The following is a 17,104-nucleotide window of genomic DNA, read 5'->3' on the forward strand; positions in this document are numbered from 1 at the left end:
CAGACTTGTGAATTGGAAGGATAACTATTCTGAAATTATCCATGAATCCCTCAAGGAGAAGGTTCTGTCACCTTGTTGTTTCATTAAAATACATTTAATGTCAACAGTAAAAACTAGAATCCCAAATAGTCGCTCTGCAAAGTCAGACTAAACCCGTTTAATCTCTTGCATCAGAGCTGATGAAGGAAGAAGGTTAGAAGAGGAGAATTAAAAGAGAAAATTATCTTCAGGTTTAGCTCCTGGTAAGACAGAGGGTGGGGCTTTTTAGTCTTCTAAAGTATCATTAATATGTCCTTAATTTGTCCCTGATCGGTCAGGTGCTAAATTTTCTCATTAAATTAGTACTCTTTTCTGCTTTGGTATACTGTCGACCAGCAAAAATAGTTTTACTTAAAAACGTTGATAATCTTTTGTTGATACTGAGAACCTACAAGAACAAAAAGCCACAAGTGTTTTATCCATATGAGAAATTTTCGCCGTAAGTTGTTAAAGTTTTGCTTTTATTTCCAGTCTAAATTGTTGGTTTACCCGTATTACCAATGCCTTTCAGGGCATAATGGAGTTATATTACAAAACTCCGTTTTTAAATATGAATAAATCAGTTGTAAATGGAAGTTCATAAAGATTGTGGTGTCCTTGTTATAGTCATTTGATAGCTTCTTTTGGTGGAAGCAATGCTGACTCTTTGACATAAATTTTACTGAAGAATTTTCTATTTTTTAACATAGTGGTTTATTGATTTAGTAGTTCTCCTCCAAAGCAATGTAATTTGATAAAGCACTTTTATGTAAGTATTTGTAATGTTGTTAATAAAAAGCATATACCATAGGTTAGAACATACCTTTCTAGGATTTTTTTTTTAATTGAAATCTCTAAGTTCTAAAGATATCTTCACGATAATATATATATATATATGCCTATATATATATATTTCTGTTGTGTAATTCAAGCTCAGTGCTATTGATAGATTCCAGGTTAATAGAAGAGAGAAGAATTCAATTGATTCTCTTATGATCAGGAGCAGTTTCATATTTCCTGTGTTTGCCCTTGAGCACAAGCTCTGATAGTTGTCATTAAAAATGTTTCTTCATCACTTAGGAGCAGTTTCATATTTCCTGTGTTTGCCCTTGATCACAAGCTCTGATAGTTGTCATTAAAAATGTTTCTTCATCACTTAGGGTCAGCTCAAATGCAGAAGTTAGATTAATCTTATCATAGGTGCCCCTGGACTTTAACATTTTATTGGAAACTCAGAATTTCACCATGGCCAGAACTGACTCAGATTCAAAAGTGTGTGAGCACCCACACTTCCTTTATGTCTGAGCCTGTCAAGCTTCACAGAAAAGGCATTCCTCCTCTTATTTAACCTGAAAAAAAGGAAAAAAATACCAAACCAAACCAAAATACACACATGCATGGTATCATGGTAGGTATATGGTAATTTCATTCTGCACAGCATATAGGATTCACTAAGCTAGAGTGAATGAACATAATTCTGTAGGCTTGTAGTTACAACAGGGTCTACTCCTTCCTTTAACAAAGGTTTCTGTATTTCAAGTTAAAAAAAATCACTGGATAAAGGAATATTGACAAATTGTTAACCCTCTATATGATAAAGAAATAAATGTTTGACTTCTTGTTTAAAAAAATATTGTTTGGATTTGAATTCATCAGTGAGGGAAAAGAATTAAACTTGGGTTTTCCACTTTTTCAGAGGTTGTTCTGAATAATGAGATAGAGCATAGAGGGAAAGGGGCTGTACCTACTCTAGCAACAATTTAAGATAAATGCTATCTTGCTCTACTTTCCTGAGGAGAAGAGCTTAGGTACTGTATTTTTGGAGAGAATCCAGGACTGTTAGTCCCAGATGATGTAGGTCCCAGGTTGGTTTTGGACCTGAGGTACATCCTTTTCATGATGAACGGTTTAAGCTGTTCCCCCTGCTATTGTCTGGCTCCTATATGTCCTATTCTAGGAAGAATAAGTGTTCCTATGATTTTTAGGGAATTCCTTTGCCCCGTAATTCAGGGGTTTAGATTCTACTACAGAAGTCTTCATAGAAAATTTAGAGATGTATTGCTCTCTTTTGGGTTTTAGCTATTGGCCTCTTATCAAAAAAAAAAAAAATCTCCTTAGCATGCCCCAGGCCGCTAAAAATAAGAGCCTGCTATAAAAAGACATAGCATCAGGTTTACAAACAATTTATGATATGCTTAGACATGCAAAGTAGCTGTTATATTTCAATAGAATTATTTGGCATAGTGATTTATTTATGTTTTCACTGATATTTTATTAATGAAGTTCTATACAGACTCCATTGTATCTTTGGGTACCAACTCAGTAGTTTCCTTCTACAGGCTTGTCCTGATTCTTCTGCTTCTGCAAGAGCAAAACCCAATGTTTCACACACATCTCTGTGCATGTTCCCAATCAAGCCTTAAATACTTTCCGTCAATGGAAGAACCAGGGAAGTTGTTCTTGTTCCACCTGAGGAGCTAGAGTGGCAAATCAGAATAAGGAGCCCTTCCCCTTGCAGAACGTTTGCTTGGGTGAGTGAAAGGACTCTTGTGTTCGAAGCCTAGTGACTGCACTTGCACTGCCAACTGGGTTGACTCATATGTATCCGTACTGCTGAAGGCTTTGCAAAATTTGCAGCATCCCAGCCATATATGCCTCACATAGCACATAACCCTGAACCTTCTCTGCATCCTTTCTGAGCTCCCCTTGGTGCTAAAATATAAATCCTATTTTTGAGTTATTTTTCTTTTTCATTGAAACATATCTGAAATAACATGACAGCTGGGCTACAGCCCACCAGAACACTGTTTTTATGGAATGGTACTGATTGCCTGGCTACGGTAGTGTGACTTTAGGGCACATTTGCAGCTCCAAAACCTGGTTTGCTAGTGCTGGAGAACTGTGCAGGGTGCAGGAGGTCAGATCTGATGCCATCATATCACATCATCGCTGGACTAAACTATCCCACAGCTACAGCTGGGTTTTGATTAGGGGAGGGTTAATTCACTCCACAAAAGATTTCAGGAGAAAATGAATGTTTCTGTAGAGTCGATGACTTGGGCACTGGGACACAGGAGTTAACTGGGGAGTTAAGTTATTTGATAATGTGGATGTGCAGAACGTCTGTCATCAGGTAGCTCCCACACAGCAAAACTGAAGGCTCTTCCAACGTAATTTCAAATGATGAATGAGTTTGAGAATTTTGCCATCTGCTTGCTGACACAGGGAAAAATGTATAATTCACTGAATTCATTATTCCTTCAAGTCTGATAACAGCAACAGATTGTTTGGAGGGTGTAAACATTAAGGAGGGAAAAATGTTATTCACAAGGAAAGTGCCTTGTATGGTGGGATTAAATGAACAGAGGAGGAATGCTAGATTTCAAGGGTGGGGGGGAGTGCCCCGACAAGCAAGATCTGAAGTCCATTGAGATTAGTAAGAAATTGGACTTACTAAACTCAAATGAAATCAAAGATTTTAACATATAACGATTTGGGTAGCTTTCTGCATTTCACGTATTAGCTGAAGGGAAGGACAACCTTATTAAGGGAATATTAAAGCAGAAGAGAAAAAGAAGGATCATGTGAAAAATTGAAATCAAAATGACATCTATGTTGAACTCAAGGAAATATAAACCTTGCCTCCAGAATGCAGAAGCAAAAATATCCACATCTTTGGTAGGTGACTTAAAGTATTTTGGATAATAAAGCTTTATTCACATGATCAACAATAAAACATCAGTGTTTTATCTACATATCATAAGGAGATGGTAATATTCTGATCCCAAGTTAGTAGAGTATTTCTGTCTGTTCTGAAGCCCCAAATGCATGCTTTTGTAAATGCTGATTACAGAAATACTGCCAAAGTCTAATACAGATTTTTTTTTAAAAATAATTAATTATATTTTGAATTTTTAAAGAAAGTATTAAAAACAATTGTTTGAAACCTCTGTCAGTTAACATTTAAAAAATACCAACAGATGGCTCTTCCTGCATCCACGCAGCTGATGATTCCAAAATAAGTAGTGCTGAGAGATTTCTTGGTGAAGCTAAGGGACAGGAAAGGCAGCTGTCACTGAATATCTTAATTACAGCATTTACAAAGTTCTAATTAATGTAATGTTGTTTCTATAGCTATATTAATGTAACATCCATTAGTATGTCATTGGTTATACTTTGAGAATTAAATTTGGAATTTGGCACATATTTGAATTTTCTAGAAGTTTTATTCTTTCATCTAAATATTCAGCATTACAAGGGGAGAATACATTCAGAAGAAAACCTATAACCTGTCAACGTTTAGTGAAGCATTTATAGTCACATATGGCGTGGAGTCTAGTTGGAGGCCTGTGGCTACTGGAGTCTCCCAGGGCTCAGGACTGGGTCCCATCCTGTTCAACTTCTACATCAGTGACCTGGATGAGGGGACAGAGTGCCTCCTCAGCAAGTCTGCTGATGATGCCAAGCTGGGAGGAGTGGCTGACACACCACAGGGCTGTGCTGCCCTTCAGAGAGACCTGGACAGGCTGGAGAGCTGGGCAGAGAGGAACCTCCTGAGGTTCAACAAGGGTAAGTGCCGAGTCCTGCAACTAGGGAAAAACAGCCCTAGGCATCAGTCCAAGCTGGGGTCTGACCTGCTGGAGAGCAGCTCTGCAGAGAAGGACCTGGGAGTGCTGGTGGATGACAAGCTGACCATGAGCCAGCAATGTGCCCTTGTGGCCAAGAAGGCCAATGGTCTCCTGGGGTGCATTGGGAAGAGTGTTGCCAGGAGGTGGAGGGAGGTGATCCTGCCCCTCTCCTCAGCCCTGGGGAGGCCTCATCTCGAGTCCTGTGTCCAGTTCTGGGTTCCCCAGGACAAGACACACATGGAGCTACTGGGGAGAGTCCAGCGTAGGGCTACAAAGATGATCAGAGGGCTGGAGCACCTGCCCTATGAGGAACGGCTGCGAGAGCTGGGCCTCTTCAGCCTGGGGAAGAGAAGCCTGAGGGGGGATCTGATCAATGTGTACAAGTACCTGAAGGGAGGGTGTCAAGGGGACGGGGACAAACTCTTTTCAGTTGTCCGGTGTGACAGGACAAGAGGCAATGGGCAGAAATTGAAGCACAGGAAGTTCCGCCTGAGCGTGAGGGGGAATTTCTTCCCTGTGAGAGTGACGGAGCCCTGGACCAGGTTGCCCAGAGAGGTTGTGGAGTCTCCTTCTCTGGAGATCTTCAAGGCCCACTTGGCTGCAACCCTGTCTATCATGCTCTAGGTGATCCTGCTGAGCAGAGAGGTTGGACTGGATGATCTCCAGAGGTCCCTTCCAATCTTACTGATTCTATGATTCTATTATATATTGCTTTTTTATATTAAAAAGCATGGGTAGGCATTCACCTGATGGGCAATGTTGCCCAGGTAATTTTGAACAGCATTTCATTGAGGTGCTGAGAGGACCTTTTACTATAAAACTCTGTACATTTTTAAAATGTCAAAAATTGCTTAGCGATCAGGAATAATGCAACTCTGTATTCTCCTAGAATATCAAAATTCAGTGACATTTCAGATAATAAACTTGATCAGTGAAGAAATTAAAAAATACTCCAAAAAAAGTTAAACTAACAAATTTATTATAAGTTGAAGGAATACATGGTTCTATATGTAGTATAGATATAGATTAGATACAATTTTGAAGGTAAGGTTTGAGAACCATAGTTTTGGAACTTTCATATCAAGATTTTTTTACCCAGAGTATTTTTTTTCTCTATCCAGAAACTCTTTGTTCTGGGATCTGACTGCAGCTCAGAATAAAACTTTCCTTTTCCCAGATTCTGAAGTCACATAACAATATCAGAATAAGGCATAGGTGACTGCTGTTAATAAAACAATCCTCCATTCAACGAACGATCCCTTTCAATCTGTCTGATCAAATTAGTTTTTCCTTTCCTGCTTTATTTCCCAAATGCAACTATTTTTGCTCTGACCAGATATTTTAGTATCACCCTGTTCTGTTTAGAAAAAATGTCACTAAAATAAGGAAGGCCAGGGACATGGGAAGGCCCAGAAAACCTGTATTTGATAAGATGGATGGATCTCTTCTAACTTTCTTCTAACTTTCTCAAGACGGTTATAAGTTTTCTGCGGCACTGCTTATTTGGGGTCGAAGAATAGTAAAGAGTCCACGTGGATGCCATATCTTGCTTGATCTAATAAGCTGAAAACAGTTGTTGTAAACAGAGGAAAAAAAAAAGTGATGATGCCTTCAAGCAGTCTCTTTGTCTTTGCTGCAGTCTTTCCTGTATTTTGCTTTATATGGCAACGTATTTTTGCTAGACAAAGGAAGAAGGGGGGAGATGGTACTGTTATTTTACAAGGCTATAAACAAGTGAACACTGAAACAGGTGTTTTTTCTTTGCCTCTTGAGATGTACAAACTTGAAGTACTGCGTTACTCTACAGACACATTGCTCTGGGGTATGACACTTGCTGCTGTGAATAATCATACAGAAAAAACATTTCTAGATGAAGTACTAGGTAAAGAACACATTGTAAAAATAGCTGCAGACGATGGTGGTTAAAGCAAGGCTTCGAAGTATAGGAAAATCACTACAATACAGGAGCAGGTTACTTGTCCTTTTGGGAAGGAAATATCATGGAGAGCAGATTGTTTGAACTGATTATTTTCTTGTGTTGCTAGTAGATTACCTAGGGAAAAAAACATTAAAAACTCTTATTCTCTCGTGCAGAAGGTAACATTAAAAAAACCACCAACCAACAAAACCTTGCAGGTTTCCCACTGCAAGGCAACTGAAACATAATGGAAATTCGATTGATTTTCAGTGGGGAAAGCTGCAGGGCACCAATTATCTGTGCTCCAGCGTTGTTGCTCGAGGGGAAGTTACACATTGAGGAGCCAATCAAATGTATTTCAATCTCCGCATGCAATATGCTGCTGACAACGGTGTAAGCATCAAATTTTTCAGCTTCTAATTAGATGGACGTATTGAGAGGATCTTTGATTGGCTTTTAACAGGACATTTGAAAAATTAATGTCACTTACTCAGCAGCAGTTGCACAAGACAAGTTGCACAAATCTTTAGTGGTGACCAGTTATATTACCTCTGCATATATACATTTCAGCTCATATCTGCATGCATATATCAGATTTGTGTGATGGGGAAGTGTTAATGAAACTGGTTAAAATATTTTTAATTGACTTTATCTTCTATTTCTTGTTCAAAATCCAAATAAATCTAATAGTTATTAGATATATTAATTACCTGAGGACAGAAGAATCTTTTTTTTACACTTTATGGGGAGATTTTGTCCTCTTACAGGCAAGATGATGATGACTAGCAGATGATAACGATCTCATTCAGTAGCAATGGTAAACTAAGACCTACATATAGGAGCAATCGAAATTATTATTTCACACTGTAGATACAGTTTCACATTATATTCTCAGCAGCAAGCAAGAGAAACATGATATAGATTAAACTACTAAACTGAACAAGTAAAAGTGATGGGAAATACAGATTGGGATAGAACATTATGTTAGGGCTTCTGAGGGATTTTTTTCTCTTAAATACTATTCAATAATTTTGTTACTGATGTGAATGATAGAAAAGAGAATACACTTATTATTTATAAGTACAGAAACTGCAGAATTAGAGATGTATAAATTAGAATTAGAGATGTATAAATTTCTAAGTAGAATTTTTCAGTGGAACAGAACAGGGTAAAGAATAAGTCTTTAGGCAGCAGCTTCAGAGGAAAGAAATATTCTCATGCAGTGTAGAACAATTTGACTCAGTGATATAAACGCACTGTACTAAGAGTATTTCCTGTAAGACACATGAAATTGGGACTATTAAGCTCCTTATTTCAAACTTGGGGTTCTTCAACTTCAGAAAAGATTTGAGTTAGTTAGGAAGAGTCCAGAGCATTATCAGAATTCTAGAAAAATTAGGAAATATGGAAAGTCTGGCATACCAGTTTAGATAAGACTGCAGGAAGGCACAATAACCATTTTCAGATAAGCTGCAAGGTGGGAGTTAATAATTTGTTCTCTGGGTTCCAAAACATTTACAGTTTCTTCGAGCTGTATATTGACATTTTCTTGTTTAATAACCATATTTTCTATTCTACCATCTTAAACAAGAATAGACTTAATATTCAGCAAGAGAGATTTAAAATGGACATTAGGAAAATATTTCTGGTAGAATAGCTAAGGCAAGTCAATAGAAGTAGCAAAATCTGCATCACTGGATATTTTAAAGAATTACTTAAGCAGACATCTGTTGAGAATAATATAAATGGGATTGGGTGCAGGAGATAATTCTAATAACCTATTTCCCTCAAACAGCTTTAAATTAAATTTACAGATAAATTTACCAAAATTTTAGTAGCTGTCGTTCATGCCTTTCTTGTCCTTTGGTTAAAAAAAGGATATTTGCTCTATTATTTACATACGAGCAACCAAGAAAGTCGGTTTCATGAAATAAAGACTTAAGATGTTCCACATTAGCATGTTACCCCTCTGAAGAATAACATTTTCAGGGTGCTAAAGAATTTGCAGAACACTGCACATGGTTATTATAGTTATAATTACAATGTTTATAGCATTAACTCTGTCATATATTCCTCTTTGTTTCACCAGACCACTGACAAAGTAAATACTCTTCAAGGTGAGGAAAGAAGTCAAAGGATCCTGGAAAGACAAACTGCAAGGTGATTGGGAGGACAGAGTAAATCAGTTCTCCCCTGAAGAAACTAATAGAGGGAAGAATCTGGAATCTCATTGCTTTGATGGTTAATGAGATATCAAGAAAGTATCACTTACTTTTGTGTGTAGTTCTGTCAATTTACAATGTTATGTGAACTGAATAATCTACAGATATTTTCTGATCTTTCTATCATCTTATTTTTGTTATTCTTAAGCTGGACTTCTTTTTAGAGTATATCGGACACAAGTATTTTACCCAGTATAAACAAAATAGAGTTGTGCCAGTAAAATTTTTTTAGCTGGAAAGATAACAAGAATATTTACATAAATCTGTTTTTTGTCCTTTGCCTTTTATTAGAGCCACTATCAATAGATGGTGACATATAAATTTCTCTGCTTTAAACTGACTTTTCACTTTCTCAAATGGTTGCACAGCATGTAATTGTATAGAAATAATTGTCGTGATTTGATTCCATAGCTTTGCTTTAAACACTGGGAATTTGAATTTGCTAAATGGTCACCCCTGTCCTGCTGATGGTGGAAAGAAACGATGGGAGAAGAAAAACAGGGCTTTGCAGCAGGGTCACTACCATCAGCCTGCTGCTTGACTTTGAGAGCTTCGGCTTCAGTCCAAGCAAACATCTCAGATGTGTCATTCAGTTCACTTCTACCTCTTAATACAGTCAGCTGAGCCTATAGAGCAGTGGTCCTCCAAACTAAACACTTGCAGTGGAATTCAGTAGACTAAATATAGGTGTTTAGTTTCATTTCAAGTACTTCAGACACCTTACCTGGTATTCAGCTGCCATATCATGGCTATCCCAGTAGTTCTGTGCCATATTTGCCGACCTGTTCAAACATCCTAGATACTCTAAAATATCTAGATTATCCAAGGTGCCCAGCAAAAGAAATAAGTCCTGCCCCTATTACTCAGCCAGCTCTCTAGGTTCCATGACTTTATTAACAAAGTCTCCATTGACTTTAGTGGGAATTTTGAGGCATCATATATATCCAGACAGCTTTAGATCACTTAAAAGTAAACTGAACTTCACCCTTCATCTCTTTGTGCACAGCCTGGTACTAGTGATGGATCCAAAATTCTTTCTTCAAAATGATACTAAGAGGTTTGTATAGTTAGTACAATGAGAATGACAAAATCCTGAAGACATGTTTAACGGTAGGTGGTGGCTATGGCTAGGGTTAGAGTCACATATTAATTTTTTTCTAATAGGGTAGTCTTGGATTAAACTATAGGTTTAGCTCAGTTGGTTAGAGTGTGGTGCTAATAATGCCAAGGTTGCTGGTTCAATCGTTTGAGGGTTGGACTAGATGATCTCCAGAGGTCCCTTCCAACCTTACCAATTCTATGATTCTATGATCAGATTGCTCCTATTTGAGCTGCCCTGCAGGAAACTCGAGTTCCATTTCTGAGGGCAATTCAGACACACTCCATAGACAAGGTCTGAAACCCCTGTGTTTTCCACTCACTTAGAAGCCGGGGCGCAGAGAAAAGACCCATTGCTAGGGCATTCACTTGGAAGACTGAAGCCCTATTTCAGTTTCCTGATTTTGTTCTTAATAAGATTTAATTTGAGATCTTAGCTAAGAACAGTACCTCTTTCCTAACATAGACACAACTTTATTGACAATAAGCATGAGATTGCAACAAAAGGACATGCTGTATCATTTAACAGGTTTGATGAAAAACAATATTTTCTCGTTTAGCTAAGCACAGTGGTATACAACATAGTCTGAGTATCCACATGCTTTCAAGAAGGGCATGGGAAGCTGTGATTACGTTCCTTGTATTATCCTTCATCCAATTGTAAGAAAGTTTATTACTTTCTAAACCTAGACTATAGTCAATCACAACATAATATATGAAAACTATGTGAAAAGTTATGGTATAAAACTAGAAATGTTCCACTTGGGACATTAGATGATTTTACCACTTCTATTTAGTTCTTCTCTCATGGTTGTTGTATCTTTTGAAACTACCCCACGTTGACTTGCTAACAGAGAATGATTTTCTTTGAAACAAACTGGTGCTCTATAGCCTTCACTGCAAAAAGTTTGAGTCCTTTAAACTACAGGCTTCATGCTAATTCTGGACTGCAAACCTGTCTTTGCACTCAGATCCCTTTCTAGGCAATACTCATCCCTGTTGATCTTCTCTGATGTGCTGTTTAGGTTTGAACCGATGTCTCAGGTTGTTCTATAATGCTACCTTTCATCTTTAATCTTTTAGCTCTTTTACAAGAGTATCACTGCCTGCTATCCAGTCATTATTATCATTATTTCTACATATCCTTCTGTCTGCATCCATCTGGCATTCTTTAGAATGATTTTATGGTTTATTTATGGGTAGCAAATACATTCGCATAACTCTTTCTGTAATATAATCTTGATATCTAATGTTAGTTCCTAAGTAAGTCCTACACTACTGTAACACAAATAATTATGGAGCCAAATACTAACTTTGTTCTGGGTTTATCTTTATTTTTTCTCATTTTCTCAGCTGTTTCTCCTAAGAAAACAGTAGATTTGTTAGCTGCAGTTCAGATAATAATAATAATAAAAAAAAGACTTTGAAGACTACTGTGAACTTGCCAACAACTGTACTAAATAGAAGTGTTTATCATTGCACTCTTTCAAGCATGAGACAGAAGTTTCTTCTAAAATAAAGCTGGTCAAAGCTGGGATTCCATCTCACCCAGAAAAGAATAGCCTAGCATTTTCAGTCTTGGAATATATCCCGGCAGAGATTTTTGAGATAGCCTTCATCATATGGACCACAGCTAATGAATTGTTCATGGATTCATCTCATAGCAAAAGCTGTACAGATCATACTGTCCTTCCTCTTCAGAAAGGTAAATTTCTTCAACCAGATGGCAGGGTTGAATTTCATCCCCCTGTGATTACTCTCCTGCCTGCAGAGAGAGACGTGTCTTTAACAGGAATTTGAACTATTGCAACAAAATTCATCCTGCTGGATAAGCAGAATTTTACTGACCTGTCATTGTCAATGCATAATCTTGACAGTATAAGAATTGGTCTTCAACCTATAGCTTGTGAAAGTATTTATGAAATGTAAAAAAAAAAAAAAAAAAAAAAAATCATTAAAGCTTTTAGAGAGGCAATTAATTCCCTGCAGAAATGGCTTTTAGTGTTTAAGAAAATAACTAAACAATTTTAATGGTGCAAAGTTGCTGTAGCAGCTGTTCATCAAGGAAGAAACAAACACCACAGAAGCTTCCAAGTACACCATGATTACCGTTGCTTCTTCAATCTGTACACCAAAGGTTTGCACAGAAGTTGCTGTAACAGCAAAGAAAGAGCTTCCATATGAAACAAATGTTATAATATCTTCATCGAATTTGGTGAAAGTTAAAGAAGAAGGTTTCGACTTTCTTCCCCCCCCTCCCAGTTTTCTCACCAGTTGCAGAATCCAGAAGGGCCTAATTAGCAGAAAGGGGTCCAAGCACTGATTGTCAAACACATTTTTTGCTTTAGCTGGATATATAACAGTAACAATTTTAGAGTAGATGAGCAGATTTTTTTTCCACCTATCCCTCTATTTTCCCTTGCTTTTTCCTCCCCAAGTTACCTGGATGCCTCCCTTTCTCCGCTTTTGTTTTGTCCCTGAACATCCCATAGTAAGTCTTCTACATTCCCCAAATGCACTTCCTCTGCGTCCCTCAGCGTGTCTCACACACAAGGCAGTGCCCCCCACCTCAGTCTGAAAGGTGCTGCAGAGATTTGCTGCCATTGACTTATGCCCCTGGGTTTCACACCTGGCCTGGTGGTCTCCTGGGCAGCCCTGGGAGGAGCTGGGACAGAGTGTCCTTTCCTCTGAGGATGTAATTTGGATTCTCCTGCTTACCACTGTACCTCTGTGCTCCTCTGTGCTTGTGGAGATGAACCCTTGTTCGCCTGATCTGATGGCTTTCCAGTCATAGGCCTGGATAAGGTAGTATTCAGACTCTTCCACTCGCCATTGTTCCTCCGGGATCCTTTGTGCTTGTGGAAATGAGCTTTTTGCCACATAACCTAACAATGTCTGCATGTGAAATCTGTAAGGAAGGTGAATATTAGGACATTAAAAGTAAAGAAGTTGTCACAAATTGCAGGAATGCTTTAGTCTGCAGAAATGTGGATCCAAGAAGAGGGTCATCTTCTTCTACAAGCATACTCCTGAAATGTTATTCTCTGATTATTGCATACCTTCTGCTTTTTGCTCAAAGTTAAGGCTTTTTTTTTTTTGTTAAAGGTTAATATTCAGATTATTTCTAGATGTTTTTGTTGAATCAATGTTAAACTACTCATGTACCTGAAGTTGAGACTGCACAACACCTGACACTTGCTCCTTTCTTGCAGCTGTCCGGTATCCGTGCATGTGCTTCAGAGCTGTACCTTGCACAACATCCTGTGTAGCCATCCAGCGTAGAAGGAATGCAGAAAAGGGATTGGATAAGCTGTGTTATCCTTCCAGAGATAGTTTATTCCTCTTATACATCTACACATCTTTGGTGGCCGGTACATTGAGGGACTGAAAGCTCTATCTACTGACTGGTTAGATATTGCTATTTTAATTTGCATGTATTGCCATTGCTACTAATTAACTTGTAGTCAGGGAATGCCTTCTACTTCTTTATTACTTCAGGTACGTTAACTGCATTGTATATTGTTGAAAATATAGGACTAAGCTTTGTCTAGTTAAATATGTTTAGTGGATTTCTGTGTGCATACAGTCACAATCAAGTCAAAGTATATTGACTCAAATGTTTATGTCTTTTTGAAAATGAAAAAGTGCTCTTATGGGATCATGGTAATAGCTTCCCTGAGCACAGCCACCTTGGATCTGAACTGAAATGTGACTGTCATCTGCAGTGGAAATAAAGCCTATCTAATAAGCTCAAATTTGTTTTATTTAGCTTTTAGTAATTCAGTTTAATGGTTTTAGAATCTTTTGATTTATGTTGTGAAGGCATAATATTAAATGTGTAGCTGAAAAAAGCTAGAATTAAGTTTCAGTGATAATATTCTGTTTAACCTGCATAATGACTATAACAGCAGATAACTGATCTTGCAAATTTGAAGGATTCATAGGCATGGGCATTTATTTTGAAGACTAACATAGCTGTAAGGTTCTCCCTTTTCTCTCACCCCTATCCCATTTTATCACAGACTTATGCTATGTCCCGTGGAGGACACGTAGCTGCTTAGCCCTTTCCAGTCAGGTCAGGCCCTATCAGTCCTGGGAGAACCTTAATATCAAATATTTCATTTTTCAAAATACTATGGATACACAAGGTTTCTGAGAACAGAATTGTTATTAAGAAGGTGATGTCCAAAAGTTCATCCTACTCTGAAGTAGGATGAAGTGCTCTGAAGTAAGTTAATTCAGTACAGTACTAAAGGAAGAAAAGATTATTTCTTTATCCAAGAAGAGATGCAAAAGGCAGTAGAAAGTTCTTCGTCCATCTAGTCATTGTGTCACGACACAATTCCGGAAGGGACAACTAAAGGTGAGAAGTTAGCCTGCTGTTTGTTTTCAGTCCTTGACCTCTCCAGTGAAATGGAACTGACACCTCACTGGAAGCCTGGTTGACTTGTCAGGCCAGAGATAGGGAGGGCAAATGAGGTCAGGAGAAAAAAAAAAAAAAAAAAAAAAGAAAAGAGAGAGAGAGAGATTTTTTCCTCTCTCCTGACCTCGTTTGAACTTTAGTTGAAGTATTTTTGAAGGTGAAATTAAGAAGATCCTTCATGTGTGTGACAGCGCCTTATGAAACCTTGCTTGGTTTCTTAGCTGACTTGGGTCCCCGGCGACTGTTGATTTCTGGGATATCTTTGTGTAATATGAAAAAACAATCCAACTAGAAATAGCTTGGGCTGAAAAACTAGAGGTATACAGGACTAGTCTGAGACTGTTCTTCGTCTCCGGACTGTCAGGTAGTCAGATCATCACTGGAACACCATTCACAAAGGGTCTTAAGATATGACTTCACGAACTAATAGAGAAAAAATACATACATCCTGAGCCATTAATACCTGCATAAACCTTGACAAAAGTACTAAACTTTAATTTGGTCACAGACAGATAAAGTTCCAGTCCAGAAGTTATGTTGTTTGTCTTTTTGGTACTGTTTTTCATTATGTTATTTCATTACATTATAGGTCAGTGTCTTATCACTTAATTTTGTAACAATTATTTTTTGTGTTTTCCTTTCTGTAAATAATTACACCTTTATTGTGCAAGAAAGTTGGATTCTCTGGTAAATCGTTAGGGCAGCTAAGTACTCTGCAGGATCTGGAAGAAAAACTTGACAAGGTATAAGATGAGGGCTCTCATCTCCAAATTACTGCCAACTCTTACAAAAGTATCTCTCCCGTGGTAGTAATTGCACCTTTGGCAGAGCAATTAGAATTCTTATAAATATAGCAAAATCTAGGAGGCTGAAATTGCATTATAATTTTGGCATAGGGAAGACTACACCAGTTTCAGCCTAGTGTAATTCAGAATCTAATGGTCCAGCCAAGGAAATTTTTGTTTGAAAGAGGCATTTTTGGTATTCTACTGGAAGAAAGAATTGTAAATTGCATGTAAGAAAGACTGAGACATAATTTCTGGTTAAGATCTCTCCTTAAAAATGTAAATAATCTTTGCAAATTTATAACCAGTAGGATTAGCTCATAAGCATCTATGGCATAATCAAATATGTAATTCAAATAAATAGATTTTGCCTTTTTTGCAGCACAGAGTGACAGTTGTTTGAGTTCATTTTGCTCAGGAACCTTAGCAAACAGCTTGCAGATTTATAGTCTTATTACACTCCACAATAAACTCTTCCAAAAGTAATTCACATGATCTGGGATTGCGAGATGAATGGGAATGAACATTCAAATAAAAACTCATGCAATCCAGCCAGTGAATAGCCTTCAACATCTCTAATTTGTAGAGTGTACTTCCATAGCTATCAAATTCCTGCTTATGTATATGCTAAATAATGAGGAAAAAGAAAAAAAAATCTCATATGAAGTTCTCTGTATCTTCAGGAGTGTTATATGTTGCATCAAGCACGGATGAATAAATTTGGTTGCAATGAGAAAGGAACTCACTTTCTGTGCATCAGAGTGAAAATTTTATCTTTTCAGTTCTATTTAGTCTGAAAATGATTTGGACTATTTATCTTAGAAAGGAATCCAATAGGAAGATATGATACATGCCTAAAATGTACAAAAATAATTGATGGTCAAAATGTACAAAAATAATTGATACCCCAGGAGGTAGCTGAGACATCGAATGAAATGTGCAAAATAGTAATTTATATGGTCTGTAATTTACATGAGAAGGAGATATGGGAAAAACTTCATCCTTTACTTTTGAAGTTTGGTAACTTTTGAACCTGAATAGCAATATTATGGAGCATAAAACTTACCATTTCAGTGATTTTTTTTCTCTTTTTTCTGCTTTTTCTGATAGGTGATTTCAATTTGTGCTCCTAGGCTTTACAAACCGCACACTATTCTTGACACATTACATCATCTCTACCTGGCATGGAAGAGATCCTTGTAATGTTTTGTTGCCTTATCTCTGTCCTTTTAATAGTTTTTAACTGGTCCTAAAAATAGATTTAGACCATGTTCCATTTAATTATTATTTTGATCATCTAAGTGTATGACTGATCACAGTTGATCACAGGAAAGGTGTAGATTTTTGTGGACAGCTGTTCTTATATACTCAAAAGTTGTTGTCTGGGCCAGCATGGTCTCCTTACCACTACAGTCACACAGTTTTCTTGGTGTGTTGGTTACTTTCCTCTGTAGCTGACAGTCAGGTGCAGAGTAAGATATGTGGAAGTCATAGTACATTTATCTGCAGGGCAGTATGCAATATAACATAAATTAAAGTTCATTTGTTTTGACTATTCTCTATACTGGCAAAAAAAAAAGAAACCGTCCTTCAACCACAGAAATAGTTGCTTTTTTGGTTAATATAATTTAAAATAATGACACATATTTGTTGATTTGTGTTTCACATTTATTTTTCCTGATTCTCATTGGCACAGGTGATGGAAGAAATACTATTAAGGAGGCTGATGTATTATTTCTATTACATTTAAATTATTGTATAATGATACCTAGGTGGTTCAGGAACAGTAGGAAGAGATATACCCAAAGATGTCCAAAATAGCTTTCAAGTCCCAATTTTAGCAATTCACTTAGAGGGACAGAAGTCTACATGTTTCGTAGTGTTCAGGTTACAAAATTCATAATAAAATCTTTTGATGTTTTAGGCAACTTTTAAGGAAGGCTGTTATAGGGCAGCCTGAGAAAAGAACATTGGATTGAGTATGTAGTGGAGCTGGGCTACCATCTTACTCT

Source organism: Rhea pennata, chromosome 1, assembly GCF_028389875.1.
Source record: "Rhea pennata isolate bPtePen1 chromosome 1, bPtePen1.pri, whole genome shotgun sequence".
Taxonomy (NCBI): Eukaryota; Metazoa; Chordata; class Aves; order Rheiformes; family Rheidae; genus Rhea; species Rhea pennata.